Raw genomic sequence first — 17,468 nt, 5'->3', positions numbered from 1 at the left:
TTCTTCCTCTATTTTCCAAGTCTGTGACTTTTTCAGTGAGATATTTTATGTTTTCTTCTAATTCATTAATTTCTTGGCTTTGCTTTATTGATTCTTGCTGCTTTGTGATCTCACTGTCTTCCATTTGCTTAATTCTGGTTGTTAGGAACTGGTTTTGCTTTTCAGATTTGTCTGCCCTTCTATTAGATGCTTCCAGCTCTTTCTCCAATTGTGAAGTCTTGTCTATCAGACTGCTGATCTCTTTCTCCCATTTTTCTTTCCAAAAGGTTTCCATCTTTTGGGCATGCTCACTGTCTTCCAGTTGCTTAATTCTGGTCATTAGGGACTGGTTTTTCTTTTCAGCTTTGTCTGCCCTTCTTTTAGATGCTTCCAGTTCTTTCTCTAATTGTGAAGTCTTGTCTATCAGATTGCTGATCTATTTCTCCCATTTTTTTTCCAAAAGGTTTCCATCTTTTGGGTAAGCTCCAGTTTGAGATCTTCCAGAGCTTGTGGATAGTTTCCATTTTGGGAGGCATGTTCTGATTTTGTTTGGATTTCATCCTCATTCTCTTCTTTTCCTTGGGTACCCCCGCCATAAAAGTTTTCAATACTCACTCCCCCCCCCCCCTTTCTTCTTGGAGGCTTGATTTTGGGCCATGTAATCCATCTCTTTGGTGGTTTTTTTCCACTTTCCTTTTTGGTCTGGGGTCTGGGTGATATTGGGGGGGGGGGTTTCTGTGAATTTAGGTTGCCTCAGACTAGTTCTTCCCAGCCTCTGAGGTTTCTTAGAGCACAGGCCCCTGTGTTCAGTCCAACTGCCCAGGTGTTCAGCTCTGCAGCCCCCTGTGCTCAGTGCAGGATTCTCCTGTGAAATCACCCAGAGAGGTCATTTCCTTGTAGTCTTTAGATCCCAAGGACCCTGGTATGCCCCCCCAGGCAGAGAAGCTCCTCACTCACCCACTGTCCCAGTGAGTGCTCTGATAGCTTACTCTGGTTTGGGTGGGTGGAGGGGCGGCTCAGTTCATGTTTTTTGCAAGCTTTTCCTCCTCCTTATAGTGTGGAAATGTTCTAACCCCATGTTCCTTCGTTTCTGTGGGGTATTGGAGTGTCCCTCCATTCTTCCAAAGGTGATTTTTATGCTTTTTTGAGGTAGTCTATTTTGTTCAGTGCCAAGGAGAGGAAGCCAGTCGTGTCTAGATTGCAGCCGTGTTTACCCGCCCCAAACTTTCTTTTAAAAAAAAGTTTACTTCATAATCTTACTGCTATTGGTGCATTAATTTAGAAAGCAGGGTCTATTTATACATATAGATTATCTATCTAACTATCTATCTATCTATCTATCTATCTATCTATCTATCTATGTTCTTTTACAAGTAGAATATTTGCCAGTTCCTATACTGTAAAGATACCATATTTAACCCAATTTCAAAGCATCATGTGTATGCTAGGATTCTGGAACTGAATGAGAGTTGTAACAAGCCGTATCCAAGAAATAATTATTATTTGAAATTATATATAAACTAATTGCTTTCCCCCCCAAAAAATCATCATTTCCTGGTTAAGGGAAGCCAGATATAATAACTTGTTCAATCCATTAAACAGAGTGGATAGCTTTATATAATCAAAACTATTTACTCTGAAAAAAAGGTCATATTGTTTCCCACTTTAATGCCTTATCAGAATTTGTGGATCAAGGTGGATGTATATTTGGAATATTTTCATTCAAACCTCAAAAAAACTTTTCTTACTTTGCAAGAAAGCAAATTAATTAACACAAGTAAAGAGAGAGAGAGTTAGAGAGAGAGAGAGAGAGAGAGAGAAGAGAAGAGAAGAGAGAGAGAGAGAGAGAGAGAGAGAGAGAGAGAGAGAGAGAGAGAGAGAGAGAGAGAGACATACAATTAAGGTCTTTCCACAGAGTTGCTTGTTTTATTAATTCTGGCTATGCCCAATGTTGCTACACTGTGTTGCACTCGTGTGTAGCATAAAAGTAATGGAGACTTAGGAGACATCTCTTATTAAATCTTCCCAGGGAAGCATATACCAGGAGGCCTGGCAGGCAGGAAACTAATAAGTATCATTGTGAGTGTGAATGGGTTTATAGATTAGTAAATAAAAATTTGTCTGTGCATGCAGTTCCTGTATGGCAAACAACATTAAGGTCTATGGCCTGAAGCACTCACCCTTTGATTGCTTCCTGCCAGCCTTCTTTGGGTATTTTCATTCCTTAGTTATTGGCCTGACAAATCCTATAGTTTCTGCTTTCTGTGATTTGCCAATAAAGATATATGACTTTTTAAATGGAAAGGACATTAATTGTGTTGATTAAGGAAATCTGACAAATCAAAATAAGTCTGGTTGGATGGTAGAGTGAGGAGTAGAGACACCATTAGGGTACATTTTTAGCAAAGTATGTTAGAAAAGAGATTAGGTTACAATAATAGTTGGTTTTTTTGCTTCTTTGTTTTGTTTTTTAACATAAGAAAACCTACTTTGATCATGAGGCATAGCAAAATAGCTTGAGCTCTTTACTAAACCCAGAGAGAGATCATAATAACAGCTCACATTTAAATAGATCTTTAAAATTTACAAACCACTTTATTTACCTTATTTCATTTAATCTAAGTTAAAATAACTCATTGTTTGACACAATTATCACTCACATAATATAGAAAAGGAAACTGAGGCTGAGAGATGTTAAATGAATGGCTATGGTCATATCACTAAAAGGATTCCAATGAAAGATTTGAACACAAATCTTCCAGGTGCCATTAAGAATTCTAGCTATTATTTCATATTGCCTTTCATTGACATTAATAAGGATAATCACTATCATAGAACTGAAAGGGAAAGAAGTGGACTGGAACATAACACCCATTGTATTAGGAAAGAACAATTCAGAGAGTGGATAAAAGGGATGAGACTAGGGAAAATGACAAAGATAAACACAAATTTCCTTATTTCCTACATTTTTCAGGTCCTGTGCCAGTGCTGAGCCAGATGGTAACCTACTTATCTTGTCATTCTGTATTCTCTTTACTACTGCTGGGAAATTTATGATTATGGACCCAATAAAATTGATTTTACTTTAAAGACATTTCACATGATGTGTTTTTTTTAAGTGCACTGACAATATAACTGAAATAAACAAACAAACAAAAAGAATAATTATAAAAAAGAAAAGAAAAAATAATCCTCCCAATCAAAATGTGTTTTCCTTGCTTGATAGGGCTTTCACTACTTTTCTAAATGATATTTAAGCATATCATTGGAAAAGCCTCAAGATAATCATTCCTTTCTATGCAGTCATATACAAATATTTGCAAAGTATATATCTCAAATCTTTTAAGTTACCAGTCATAACTGGCATGACATGATAGATATATAAAACTTTCTTTTCATTTTTGTCACAGTAGAAAGTTGACTTATACAAAGACAAAAAAATGAAATAATATCTGTGCTCAAAGGCATTATCTGCTGCTGGGGGATGCCATATGTACAAGACAAAACATAATTAAAGGTAATATAAAGAGGAAAAGAATGCTAGAAAATGTGATACTGGCTTCTGTCAGATGGTAATTTGGATCAGTGATAAGGTTGGTTGAGTCTTGAATCTGTTTAGCTACTCTGCCCTGGCCTGACTTTCTTGTAAACAAAAGTAGATTTATACAGGTTAATATTTAGGAAGTCAGGGAAGGATAGTGGGCTAAGAAGATCCCTAATCTTTTCCCAAGCTATCTGTCCCAGTTCCCTCTGATCTTCATTAATCTCTTCTGTGTCCAACACTGTTGGACCTATTCTGTCTCTCTCTCTCTGTCTAGTTCTCACCTTCTTGTCTAAGTAAAATATTCTAAAGCTATCCAAACAGTCTTTGAATTAAGCTAGAACTAGAGCTAGTTGATCAATCAAGAGGATGGTGACAGAAATGACCAAGCCACCACAGTCTGTAGGCTGAGCCCACTTGAGGTAACTTGGAAGTCCAAGACAATTTCCCTGTTAATGTCTTCTTGGAAGTCAATTGATATCAAAGAAATGTCTAGGATCGATCAGGAACAACTGGAACCAAAGTAGCCAATTCTGGTAGATTTCCCACTTGATCAGGAGAGAGCTAAGTTGAGGAGCTGTGTCCTTCTCCATAAACTCTTCAATCTCCCCAACTGCCAGTTCCAGGCTCTCAGAACCCTCATGCGGAATTCCAAGCTCCTTTTAACATTCTATCTTCTGCACCCAGCACACTCCTATATCCTTATCTCTGGCCTTCACATTTTACCCAGATTCCTCCCTTTCACTTCACAGAACAGAGTGACAACCAAAATAAACCTTGAATGAAGATGAGGATTCTGGAGAGCAGAGATGAAGAAGGATTCAGGTCATGGGGAAGATCTTTTATGAATGGATGAAGGTAGGAGATGTAATGTCAAGTTCAAGAATATCTAGTAGTTCATTCCAACTGGCAAGTATCATCCTACTGGAAAGATAACTTTAACTAATCCTAACTCCTATTGAATGTTCTCTTCTTCCTTGGATCCTTTGCTCCATCTAATTAGAAAGAGTGGAAGGCTCTTATAATCAGAGAGATGCAAATCAAAACAACTCTGAGATTGGCTAACATGACAGCAAAGGGAAGTAATGAATGCTGGAGGGAATGTGGCAAAGTAGGGACATGAATTCATTGCTTCTGGAGTTGTGAACTGATCCAACCATTCTGGAGGGCAATTTGGAACTATGGCCAAAGGGCGATAAAAGACTGTCTGCCCTTTGTTCCAGCCATAGTACTGCTGGGTTTGTACCCCAAAGAGATAATAAGGAAAAAGACTTGTACAAGAATATTCATAGCTGTGCTCTTGTGGTGGCTAAAAATTGGAAAACGAGGGGATGCCCTTCAATTGAGGAATGGCTGAACAAATTGTGGTATATGTTGGTGATGGAATACTATTGTGCTCACAGGAATAATAAAGTGGAGGAATTCCATGGAGACTGGAACAACCTCCAGGAAGTGATGCAGAGCGAAAGGAGCAGAACATTGTACATAGAGACTGATACACTGTGGTATAATCGAACGTAATGGACTTCTCCACTAGTGTCAATGCAATGTCTCTGAACAATCTTCAGGGATCTATGAGAAGAAAAAAAACTATCCACCAGCAGAGGACAAACTGTGGGAATAAAAAAACCAAGGAAAGGCAACTGCTTGACTACAGGGGTTGAGGGAATATGATTGAGGAAAGACTCTAAATGAACACCTTAATGCAAATACCAACTACATGGAAATGGATTCCGATCAAGGACACATGTGATACCCGGTGGAATTGTGCATCAGCTATGGGAGGGGCGGTGGGAGGAGGGGAGGAAAAGAAAATGATTTTTGTTTCCAATGAATAATGTTTGAAAATGACCAAATAAAATAATGTTTAAATCTGAAAAAATATATATATAAAAAAAAGAAAGAGTGGAAGGGAAATATCAGAGAGCTTCTCCAAGGTCCTCCATTTAATCTGGATGCTTAGGTAAGTCATCTCATAATTTCCCATATGGCAACAGAAATTCATCATGCTCCCCCTCTAAATACTCTCCATCTTCTACAGGAAACCTTTATGTAACCCTCTTAGTTCTAGTACTTTCCTTCTCTTAATTATTCTCTGTTTATCCTTTATATAGCTTGTGTGTACACATTTGTGTGTTTTTTGTTTTCTGTGAGATTGTGAGCTTCATGGATTGTCTTTTGCTTCTTTTTGTATCCCTAGTACTTAAAATAGTGGCTAAACATAGTAGGCACTTAATACATTCTGATTGATAATTTGAAATAAGAATTAAAAGGCAAATAATCAAGGCTTATGATAAGGCATAGTTTATAATTCATACTACCGGAATAGGAGCCACTAGGATGTTTTAAGCGGGAAAGTTATTAAATCAAAACTGTGACCAATAATATCAGGAAGATGATTTTGCCTCTTGCAGAAAGGTTACAAAACCAATATAAGTTAGTCAAGATTTAAATCCATGTTGCTTTGGCTTCCAGGACAGCTCTCTATTAAGATAACTTAATAATGATGATAATAATAATCAAACCTTCAAAGTAAATCCATCAATGACAATGTAAGGGAGAGAGTAATATCAAAGTCAGTTAGTGGCAGCCAAAGAGATTTATGAATGATGGGAATTCCTTATGCTCTAAGACAATATCAGTGCTGAAATTCTTTACCCTGGTACATAAATTGCCAGCAAAGTACTTTCTAAATTCTCCTTATAGACAAGCTTGTTTGCATCATTTTTTTGTGTGTGTGTGTGCCAAAACTTGGGGATGCTTAAGATTATAATTCATAGTATCACTGAATCACGAATTTTGAGATGTTAACAACCTTCATCTACCTCATTTTACAAATAAAAAATGAAGCCCAGAGAACTTAAATAAATTGCCCAATGGAACACAAGCAGTTATGTCAAGAATAATTGCCAAGCAATGCAGTGATCTGAAGAACTTGGAGAGATCTATAAGAAAAAAACAAAAAACATTATCCACATTCAGAGGAAAAACTGACTGTGGGAGTAGAAACACAGAAGAAAAAACATCTGCTTCAATACATGAGTTGAGGGGATATGATTGGGGATGTAGACTCTAAATGAGCGTCTTAATGCAAACACCAACAACATGGAAGTAGGTTCTGATCAAGGACATATGTAATACTCAATGAAATTGTCTGTTGGCTGCGGAAAGGGTGGGGGGAGGGGAGGGAGGGAAATAATATAATTCTTGTAACCAAGGAATAATGTTCTAAATTGACTAAGTAAATTAACTTAAATTAAATTAACAAAAAAGAATAATTGCTAAGGATGCATTCCTCAAGATCACTCCTTATTCCTTGGCATAAATATTAAGGTGGCTTCATTAGCTAGACCTTTGAGTCATGAAGTGCATGATATTCAGATGTCTAAACACCAGAGTACTCAGCTTTTTAAAATCACATAAAAAATTATAAACCTTTTATCTAAAGAGAATTGTACAAATGCAGAGGCAAGGGACCCACGCCCATTTTGTGAGGCTACATGCCTCAAAGGGGAAAAGGCTTAAGGCTCTTCCTTTGTAACATTGTCTCTCACTAGACACCATCAGTAGAATCAAAGAAATCCACCTAAAAAGATAAGCTGAACAGAATGATTTAGTCCCTCATTGCTAAGGATGTTTTGAAGGCATCCCCTGTATCAACTCCAAAGCTCATCAAAATTTTTTGGTTAAGAGACAGGAATAATACACTGAGTTTCTACATATACTCCAAGTTCTCTACAAGGTAATTCTACTACACATCATCACAACTTTGATAAAAGAGAGTTGTCAGCCTTCCCATGTGGAGAGATACTGTCTGAATGAGATCTGATCACATCAGTCCCAGTTAGAATAGTTAAGGGCTCTTTTGTCTAAGAGGCCCTTGTGAAAAGAGTCCTTGGACTGTTAGAGATCAGGGAATACATTATCTCCAGTCTCAACCAGTGTCTGTCCGTCTTTAATCTACAGTGTACCCAACCTCCTTATTGAAGTAAGAGGAGACAAGAGTGGCAATTTTACCTGAAGGACACAATTTTATATTGATTCATCCACCTAGACATTCTTTAGGCATCTCAAACTCAACATACCCTAAACTATATTCATGGTCCTCTCTAAATTCTAATTTCCTCCAAATTACCCTATTTCTATTCAGAATGTGAACTCAAACCTAAGAATATGGCATCTAACAACTGACTGGATTTTTTTACCCTTGCTTAAATACATAGGAATGAAAATTCCCTAGATCATGATGGAGTACAATGAAAAAAGGTTGGCCCCATTGTATTTGCATAGTTTCATGCAAATCTAATGAATAATAATTCAAGCTATTAAAAAATATGAGGAACAAAGTTTCCTAGCTCCCCCCATAAAAAACACATATTTACTTCAAACTGAGATATATTGGAAGAGTATGTATATTTTTTGTGATTGGGTATTTTTCTACTTGTTATAAAAATATTTTATCCTATTTTCAAGTTTTGGAAAATGTTATTTAATTTATTAATTTAGAATATTTTTCCATAGTTACAAGATTCATGTTCTTTCCTTCCCTTCCTCTCACACCCCTCCTATAGCTGACAAGCAATTCCACTGGGTTTTACATGTATCATTGATCAAGACCTATTTCCGTGTTATTGATATTTGCACTAGAGTAATCATTTAGAGTCTATATCCTCAATCATATTCCCCTCGACCCATGTGATCAAGCAGTTGTTTTTCTTCTGTGTTTCTACTCCCATAGTTCTTTTTCTGGATGTGGATAGTGTTCTTTCTCATAAGTCTCTCAGAATGTTCTGGATCATTGCATTGCTGTCAGTAGAAAAGTCCATTCCATTCAATTGTACCACAGTGTATCAGTCTCCGCATATAAGCTTCTTCTGGTTCTGCTCCTTTCACTCTGCATTAATTCCTGGAGGTCATTCCAGCTCACATGGAATTCCTCTAGTTCTTTATTCCTTTGAGCACAGTAGTATTCCATCACCAACATATACCACAATTTGTTCAGCCATTCCCCAATTGAAGGGCATCCCCTTATTTTCCAATTTTTTGCCACCACAAAGAGTGCAGCTATAAATATTTTTGTGCAAGTCTTTTTCCCTATTATCTCTTTGGGGTACAAATCCAGCAGTGCTTTGGCTGGATGAAAGGGCAGGTAGTCTTTTAGTACCATTTGGGCATAGTTCCAAATTTCCATCCAGAATGGTTGAATCAATTCCCAATTCTACCAACAATGTGTTAATGTCCCAATTTTGTCATATCCCCTCAAATATTTATTAATTTCCTTTGCTGTCGTGTTAGTCAATCTGCTAGGTTTAAGGTGGTACCTCAGAGTTATTTTAATTTGCATTCCTCTGATTATAAGGGGTTTAAAACACTTTTTTCATGTGCTTATTATTGGTTTTGATTTTTTTTATCTGAAAATTGCCTATTAATTTCCCTTGCCCATTTACCAATTGGGGAATGGCTTGATTTTTTTGTACAATTGATTTAGCTCAATCTCAACAGCTCTATTTATTTCGTATTTTTCTTATGCCTAATTTTCAGTGGAATGTATATTCTAACTAATACTATGATTTTTTAATACAGTATATTAGATCCTAGAAGTTCAAATCATTGAATAATATAAAACTCATGGTTACCCAACTATAAAATACATTATAAATGACAGTTGAAAAAATATGAAAAAATAAAATTTAAAACCACAAAACATTGTTGTATTATTAATGTAGTCTACAGGGTTCTATGGGGAGGAGAAAGATACAAAGGGACTATGCTAAATTTAGTCTTGGTCAAAGCTAGTTAGAAATTTTGTTGCGATCTTAAGTTTTCCTCCAAATGGTCTAAATTTTATATTTGACATCAAGAAAACTTAACATTATTTCCTGGGTATATATATTCCAAGGTAAGAACTTGATTATGATAATCCAGCAAATTTCCATCCCATCTACTAATAGCCCAATTTTCACTTCTGAAGTTCTTGAAAAAGTTGTCTAAACACAATATTTCTACTTGTTTCCACATTGTCACCAATTCATTTCTTATTCATCCCATTTCTACTATTCTGAATTTTTCTATCATAGGTCAACCATAGTTTTCTAATAAACAAATCAATATCTTTTTTATTCAAATCCCTCTTTGCTTGTCCAAAGTTGTGACAGTATTGATAATCTATCTAGACACTCTTCCCTTCCTTCATTGTAAAAACACCTGACTTAACCTCATTCCTTTTCTATCTAATCAGTCTCTTTTGTATCTCTGCTAGTCCTTCCTCTTGTTCCTCACTTTTTAATAAAATTTTAAGGTAATATTACTCAGAGATATCTACAGCAACTATTTTCCCCTTTCTCTACACTCTCTCCTTTGGCAATTTCATTCACTCTATCACCATTTTTTTCAAACAATTCTCAAGATCCTCTTTCTCTTGCTTGGATCCTGTTCAAGAACTCCAGATCCGCATCTTTAATTACCTGCATGAACCTAAATGTTCTCAGCAACTCAATATCATGTCTAAGAATGAGATTGTTGTCTATTCCCCCAAAACATGCTTCTCCCCGTTGCATCACAATTTTTATTAGTGGCGTCACTTATAAAAGTGCTTACCCAGGTTTCCTAAGTGAAAAGTTTAGTGTTGTTTTGACTCTTCCCAACTCCTCCCTCTTGCATCTATTGAATGTAATTACTAAGAAATATTTTTTTCTACACTCTAAATATTTCTACTATCTTAGTACAGGATCCTCTCAATGCATACTGACTAGTGTTTCCTACCTCCGTTATCTTCAATTTCCAAGCCATTCTTTATGTCATTTCCATTGAAATACATTTTTTAAATAAATCTAGCTCAGAAATCTTTAGTGACTCCCTGTTACATATCAAGTTCAATTTATCTGGCATAAAATATTCGTTAGGTCCTACTCTATTTTTCCAGTCTTATCTCACATTATTCTGCTCTCTATATATATTTCAGGCAAAATTAGTCTGTTTTCTGATCCATTAATATAGGCTTGCAGATTCCCACCTCTGAAACTCTCCTCAGTTGACCTAAATATTTGTATTGTCCTCTGTTCATCTCTTTGGCAATTGAATTCCAATTTTTTCAAGTTCATTTCAATTGCTATCTTCCACATTGTCTTTCTTTAACTCTTTTCTCCCTCAATAAATATCTAACTTTGTCAATCAGACGTAATATAACACTTTGTTTTATATTTCCGGCTATCTTAAAATATGCTGTATATCTCTCATATTGTTGGATCCTAAAAAATAAAATAAATTGTATTTCCTACTTAACTTTGAACCTCCTCCTTAGTACTAAAATATGTTCTGCACTCATGAGCCTCATAACATGTTTATTGGATAGAAGAGTGAGTATTGACTAAATTTAATACTTATGAAAAAATTTAAACCTTTCATCTCAATTACTGAAAATTATGCATGATAGCCAAGACACTTTCAGTGAATAAACAATAAAAAATAATATAAAATAAACTGGCAAGATTTGAGATGAAGAGTTACTTTTCACAAGAAAACAAATTGATGTGTAGTACATCCATATCTGATTTAAATATGATCTATTGGTTAAATCGAAAGGTTGGAGAAGTGGCAAAGATAAGAAAGAACCACAAGCTAATTCTAAGAGAGGAAGTATGAGAGATCACTCACTCTATGACCCATTTGCTTTATGCTCCCTTGAAAGACAATTTTGTAAAAGGGAAATTTGTAATCCCTTCTGCCCATTTTGACTTCTGGTTAAGATTTTATAAAATGAGCACTAGTCTAGGATCCAAGAAACTTAGATTCAAATATCAGTTCTGTTACCACCTATGAGATCTTGACTAAAGTGCTTTATTGCTTGGAGCTCAGTTTCTTTTTATATAAAATTGAAGGATTATGCTGCGTAAGCTGTAAGGTATTTTCCAGTATTTCCCAATTCTGAATCTTGTGATCTTATAACTCTGCTCCTGGTAAAAGATAAGATACTCATGAGAATATGAGATCCCTTTTTCTATCAAATCAACATGTTTCTGAGATAGACAGTCTTTCCTTCAATTCATTTTACATTTAGCTGTCAAAGTGATTTTTCTAAATTATGTCTGACTATGTTACTTCCTTACTCAATAAACTCCAGTGGATCCAAACTGACTTTAGACTCAAGTATGCATTATTTTCTTTGACTTTTAAAAATTATCACAATTTGGCCCTGACTTAAATTCCCAAATACAATATAGATTATACTCCCTCTCTCACTCTATGGTCCTTCTTGCTATTCCTCACATTAACACCATATCTCTTGTTTCTTCCTCTTTTCTAGGACTGTCCATTACATTTGGTATATACTCTGTTTCCACCAATCTATCTTAAAATTCATCAAAACTCTTCTATGGCATGTGACCTTTTGTATGAATCCTTTCCTGATATCTGACTCCCTCACTGTTATTATGGCCCACTCCAACAACATTCTATTTGTAAGAGATAGTATTGTAGGTGTAGGATAGAGATGGTCCTGACCTGGTTCCTAATTCTTCCATCTGACATATTTGGTTTTGGAATCCTTTCAAAATAACTTAATTTCTTAGTGTTCTGGGCAAATCTTTAAAATAAAAGTTGAAGAAAAGGTGTTGGTGTGTACTAGTAGAGGAAGTTTTTTCTTTGATTGCTCCTTACACTGATAAAATGTAAGGTCTGGTCCAAAACTGTATATTTTATTTGTAAACTACTTATACTTAGGTCATAGTACTGATAATCCAGTTCCAATGCAATTTCATAAGAAAAAGGAGAGAAATGTTCATAGGTAGCCAGAATGTGGAAGATGGTGTGATACTGTATGCGTGCATAAGGAGCAGAGATATGTGTAACTCCAGACACTCTTCAGAACACAAATGATCAAATACTTCAGAAATTATAGACATGACTCTTTCACTTATTTAACTACATACTATCTCCTTCAACAAAATATAAGCTCATTTAGGGTAAAGAGTGGTTCATTTTTTTTATTCAAATCTCCTGTTCACAGTACTTTCTCTGACATTAAATCAATATTTCATGACTGATTGGATTGCCCACCTAGGCTTTGTATTATATAACTTGACAGATTGTATTGTATCCATAGGCTATATCTGAGAAATGAATCAATCAGAAAAAGAGATTGTTAGAAGAAATAATCACATATGAAAACCATGAGAGAATTATATTAGAAGCCAAAGGAGGAAAGGGTTTTGAGAGGGAGAATGTATGAAAAGCTAAAGAGATGTAAAAAAAGCATCAGTGGAAAATATCATTGGACTTAGAAATGTTGGATAACCTTGGAAAGCACAATTTCGACAGAGTAATGAAGTTAGCCAAAAGTCAAGTTGCAATGGTAAGGAAATAAAGATACTAGTGTAGACAACTTTTTCTATGAAGTTAGCCAGGAAATGAAGTAGAGATGTAGTATGGTAGCTTGAAAATATGATAAAGTCAAGTAAACATTTTTTAAAGATTAAGGAGATATAAATGTACTTAGAGCCATTGAGAAAGAAACAAATAAATTAGGGCAAATAGAAGTTGAAAGAAAAATTTGAAGGCAACAATCATGTAATAGATGGAAGGGGATAGGATCAAGTAGATAATTAGAAGGATTGACTTTATTAACACCTAAAAATTAAAAATTCACATATATGTGTGTACACACACACACACACACACACACACACACACACACACAGCATGAACTCCTTAAGAACAGAGATAAAAAAATGAAGAATATTGAGAGATGATATAGAGAGTTTTTGATGTATGGAGCAGGGGAGAAAAAAATCAGAATAGGTGAATGTTGATAATCAAACACAATCTTCTTGGAGTTTATTCGTCACAGAGTTTGCCAGCATGGTAGTCTTGGGTCTTTGCATCCTTAAAAGAGGTCACATATGTGAAGACTTTGACAGGAAAGACCATCAACATGGAGGTAGAGCCTAGTGACTATTGAAAAAGTAAAGGCAAAAATCCAGGATCAAGAGGACATCCATTCTGATCAGCAGAGGCTCATCTTTTCAGGTGAGCATAAAGAATAGAGCCATACCCTGTCTAAGAATATCCAGAAAGAATCCACTCTCCATCTGGTTCTACATTTTAAGGGTGGCTGTTAATTGTTGAATTTATTATGAAAGTATAATTTGCCAATGATAACATCATTTTGCACTCAGATCTTGAAAGCCTTAATATTAAGCTTTGAGATGACCAGGTTTAGTAATAGCTGAACAAAGTGCTAATAAACATTTTTGTTGCAAAAAGAAAAAAAAAAGGAGATTAATACTTTCTATATTGCAAGAAGTTAAAAAGATGGTACCATTGATAAGAAGTGGTTGGGGATGTAAAGTAAGCTTGAGAAGAGAAAATATTGGAAGGGAAATATAGTCAAAATCAGTTTGTAACATCAATTTGTAAGGGTCCCAGTAATCAAAATTGTGATTAGATTTTTGATCCCCTTGATAGCAGCAGCTATATCCTTCTTTGTAATCTCAGTTCCTGGGATACATTAGGTACTGAGTAAATGCTAACTGATTGACCAGCTTCTTCTAGAAGTATTCATCGTTCCAGAATTAGGAATAGAAAAGTTAGATGGTGATGGTTATACAAAGTTGGGATCTATTATAACAGTAGAACAGAAATCAGGGGGTTGTGGGTTAAAAGATAGTGTCTACTATATATTCATGGCTGTGGAGGAGAGAAAAAAGAGCAGAGCAAAGGTCATGGACTAGAGATATGGGGAGGACTAAAGGGACTGGAGATTATGAAGAGAGAAAGAAAGCAGAGGAAAATATGGATAGTTGGGAGTTTATGATCAAAGAGGAAATTTCAAAGTTTAATGTCATGGGGGTAGGACAGTTTTGAATGTTGGTAAAACCTAATTCACAACTATCTCTATAAATAGCTGAGGCCATTTATAGTGGGGTGGGGGGAGATTTAGTTTGATGAGATTTAAATATGTTGGAGGGGACATCACTCTGTATATTGAAGTCCCTGAGTAGGAAGACATTATTTGAAAAGAGCAGTAATCAGGTAAAAAACTACTAGAGAAGGAAACAATAGTGACTTTGGGGTTGAGAGCTGAATGAGGAAAATCTCTAGATAGGGTAAAATAGAAAGATAGAGGGTTCCCAAAGGAGGAGAGGCAGCTAATTGATATGTAAGGGACACTAAGACTTTCTACAGGGACAATAGGGAAAATAATGTTTGCTTTCCTGCAACACTCTTTTGGGGGACATAAGAAAAAAAGCAACCAAATATAATATGGCCTGCGATGCTATCTGTTCAATACTGAACAAAGATCTATGAGTTACAAGGTGACTGAATGAATATGAGAAAAAGAGATTTAGAATGAATATGTTTGTTAATAATTGAACTCAGAACCAAGAGGCATAATGAAAGGAGAAAGATAGGATAGGGAAAGTATAAGCCATAAAGCCTTTCTCATCTCTGCCTCTTGGTTAACAAAAATAATATATTGATATATTCTTGGGATGAAGTTTATGAATCTTTTGGAAGCACTGACCTTATCTTGAGATGGAAATTAGAAAGAAATCAAATGGTAAATTCCCTGGCTCTTATTTTTCCCTCTAAATGTTTAAAAAAGTCTTGTCTAGATGTTGGTCATCTTAAACCCTTACAGTTTGAATCCCTAGTTCACCTATTAATACTGTCTAAGAACTTGAAGAAATCATATGTTTCAAAACAGAGGGATGGTAAATGTTCTTACTTGAATTAAAAAAAAATTCTTGAGTAAAACAGAAATGAAGATCATATACACAAGGGAAGATGCTATAGAGATGTAAGAAAGCCCAAGTTATTTTCCTGAGGATACTGTAGATGATGAGTTATGATTTTTCTTGTTTCTCATATTTAATTCATGTGATTTTAATATGAAAATCTACTAGAGTAGATTTTCTTAAAGATTCATTTTGTACTAAATTGAAAATGTTATAAAAGTATCATAAGCAGAGAAATATATCAAAACAAATGGACATTTAGAACAAATATTTCACTTGATGAAAAAGATTAATGGAAATAAATTAATTTTTAGCTAAATTTCTTACGGAGTGTAAGGATTAAGAGAGGCTGCATGTTGTTGTACCCTGAAGAGAACAAGCTTCAAAGGCAGGGAAGACTTGAGTTTGAGTTCTACCTCTAACACACATTGGTTATGTCATCTGGTAAATCAATTTAATTTCTCAATGCCCCTTGGCAATTCTTTGAAATTGAATTACAGAGCACATTCATATCTGCATTGGTTAAGGGAGTTTCTGTACTGAATTCCCTAGGCCAATAAAATCACAAAATTGTAACAAAAGATATACACATTGGGAGGGAAGGAGGGAGAGAGACCGACAAACAAAAAAGACGAGAGAGAGAGAGAGAGAGAGAGAGAGAGAGAGAGAGAGAGAGAGAGACAGACAGACAGACAGACAGACAGACAGACAGACAGAGAGACAGAGAGACAGAGAGAGAGAGAAACATAAAATAAAGTAAAAATTTCTGTAAGGTTAAGAATTTTTTTTCAACAGCATAGGAATTTAGAATGGGTATATTTTGTGTGAGTGATAGGAAATATATATTTTTTTTCCTGAGGTCTACATTGTATTTGGAGAACACACTGACTTACCCAAGTCCCTATCCCTTTTCAGATGAATGGATAACATAGGAAGCATCTTGGTCCAGTACAGAAGACTTGCTTTCAAACCCTATGTCTGATGCTTACTATGTGACCTTGTATGAGACCACTCAATCTGGCTCCAAAATTAGGAATGAAGAGACTCAAGAATGGATTCAAATTAGGGATAGAAGGACAATGCTGCTTTTCTGACCTCAGATCATGATAATAATTTGAGCTCCTAGATTCAGACTAGAAGTAAGCTAATAACTGCAATCCTATGTAGCCTTCTAGCTTACTGACAAGGTCTGGGGCCAGTAATTGTCTATTCGAGTTCCTAAAAAGAATGTGTCTTCAGTGGTGTTGTCTCGACACAGACTGGTATTGTGAGTCTGGAAAGTTTAAGAGAACAATGCTCAGATCATGTCTTACATGAGGCTGCTTAGAAGCTACAAAAAATTTTGTAACACCCTAACAGAACCACTGTTAAGATCCATGAATAATAAAAAAAACTCAATACTTGAAGAACATAGGAGAAGGATCTTAGATGATACATGAGCAGTCATACAAAGCTAATATTGGCTCTCCATGAGACCATATATCCTCCCTCACTCATACATAAAATCCTAATTCTTTTACATAAGACTGGGAAAATGAGTAAAAAAAATAGAAGTTTTCCACAATAAAGATGTTCAAACACATACATAGAAGAGAAAAACCATTTCAAAATTATTAAAAGTAGAGTCTTTTAAAAATAGGAAAAGAACAACACAAAACTGATAAAGTCAAATAAGCTTCCTAGAAGAAATGAAGCAAGAACTTTAAAAGAGGTAAAAGGTCGTATTACAAATGAAATGAAAGTACTAGAATAAATAATTTGAAAAGAAATGAGAGATCAGTTGGGAAGATTTTGAAGATAAATAGCAGCTCAGCTCAAGAAGTAGAAAACCTTTCTGAGAAACAGAATCTTTGAAAATTAGTTAATCAAATAGAAATTAGTGATTCCAGGAGATTTTTTAAAAAATAAAAAAAATCAAAAGGCTTAAAAGGAATAATATACAAAATAATAAACAATTGACCTGAAAAAGAGATCAATGAGATTAATATGAAATTATTGTTCTATATGGTAAACATGACCAATGAACAACCTGGATATCATATTTTGAGAAATTATAAGAGAAAACTTCCAAGGCTTATTAGAACAAGTGGGCAAAGTGAAAATAGTATAAATAAAATTCACTGATCCGAACTTGAAAGGGAAAAAATAAAGCATCTTTAATGAATAGAGGACTTGAAAGCACTTCTGATGAAAATTTCAGAGGTCTATAGAAA

The sequence above is a fragment of the Monodelphis domestica genome, chromosome 2 (assembly GCF_027887165.1).
Source record: "Monodelphis domestica isolate mMonDom1 chromosome 2, mMonDom1.pri, whole genome shotgun sequence".
Taxonomy (NCBI): Eukaryota; Metazoa; Chordata; class Mammalia; order Didelphimorphia; family Didelphidae; genus Monodelphis; species Monodelphis domestica.
The sequence above is the reverse complement of the archived record's forward strand: the minus strand, read 5'-3'. Positions refer to the sequence as shown.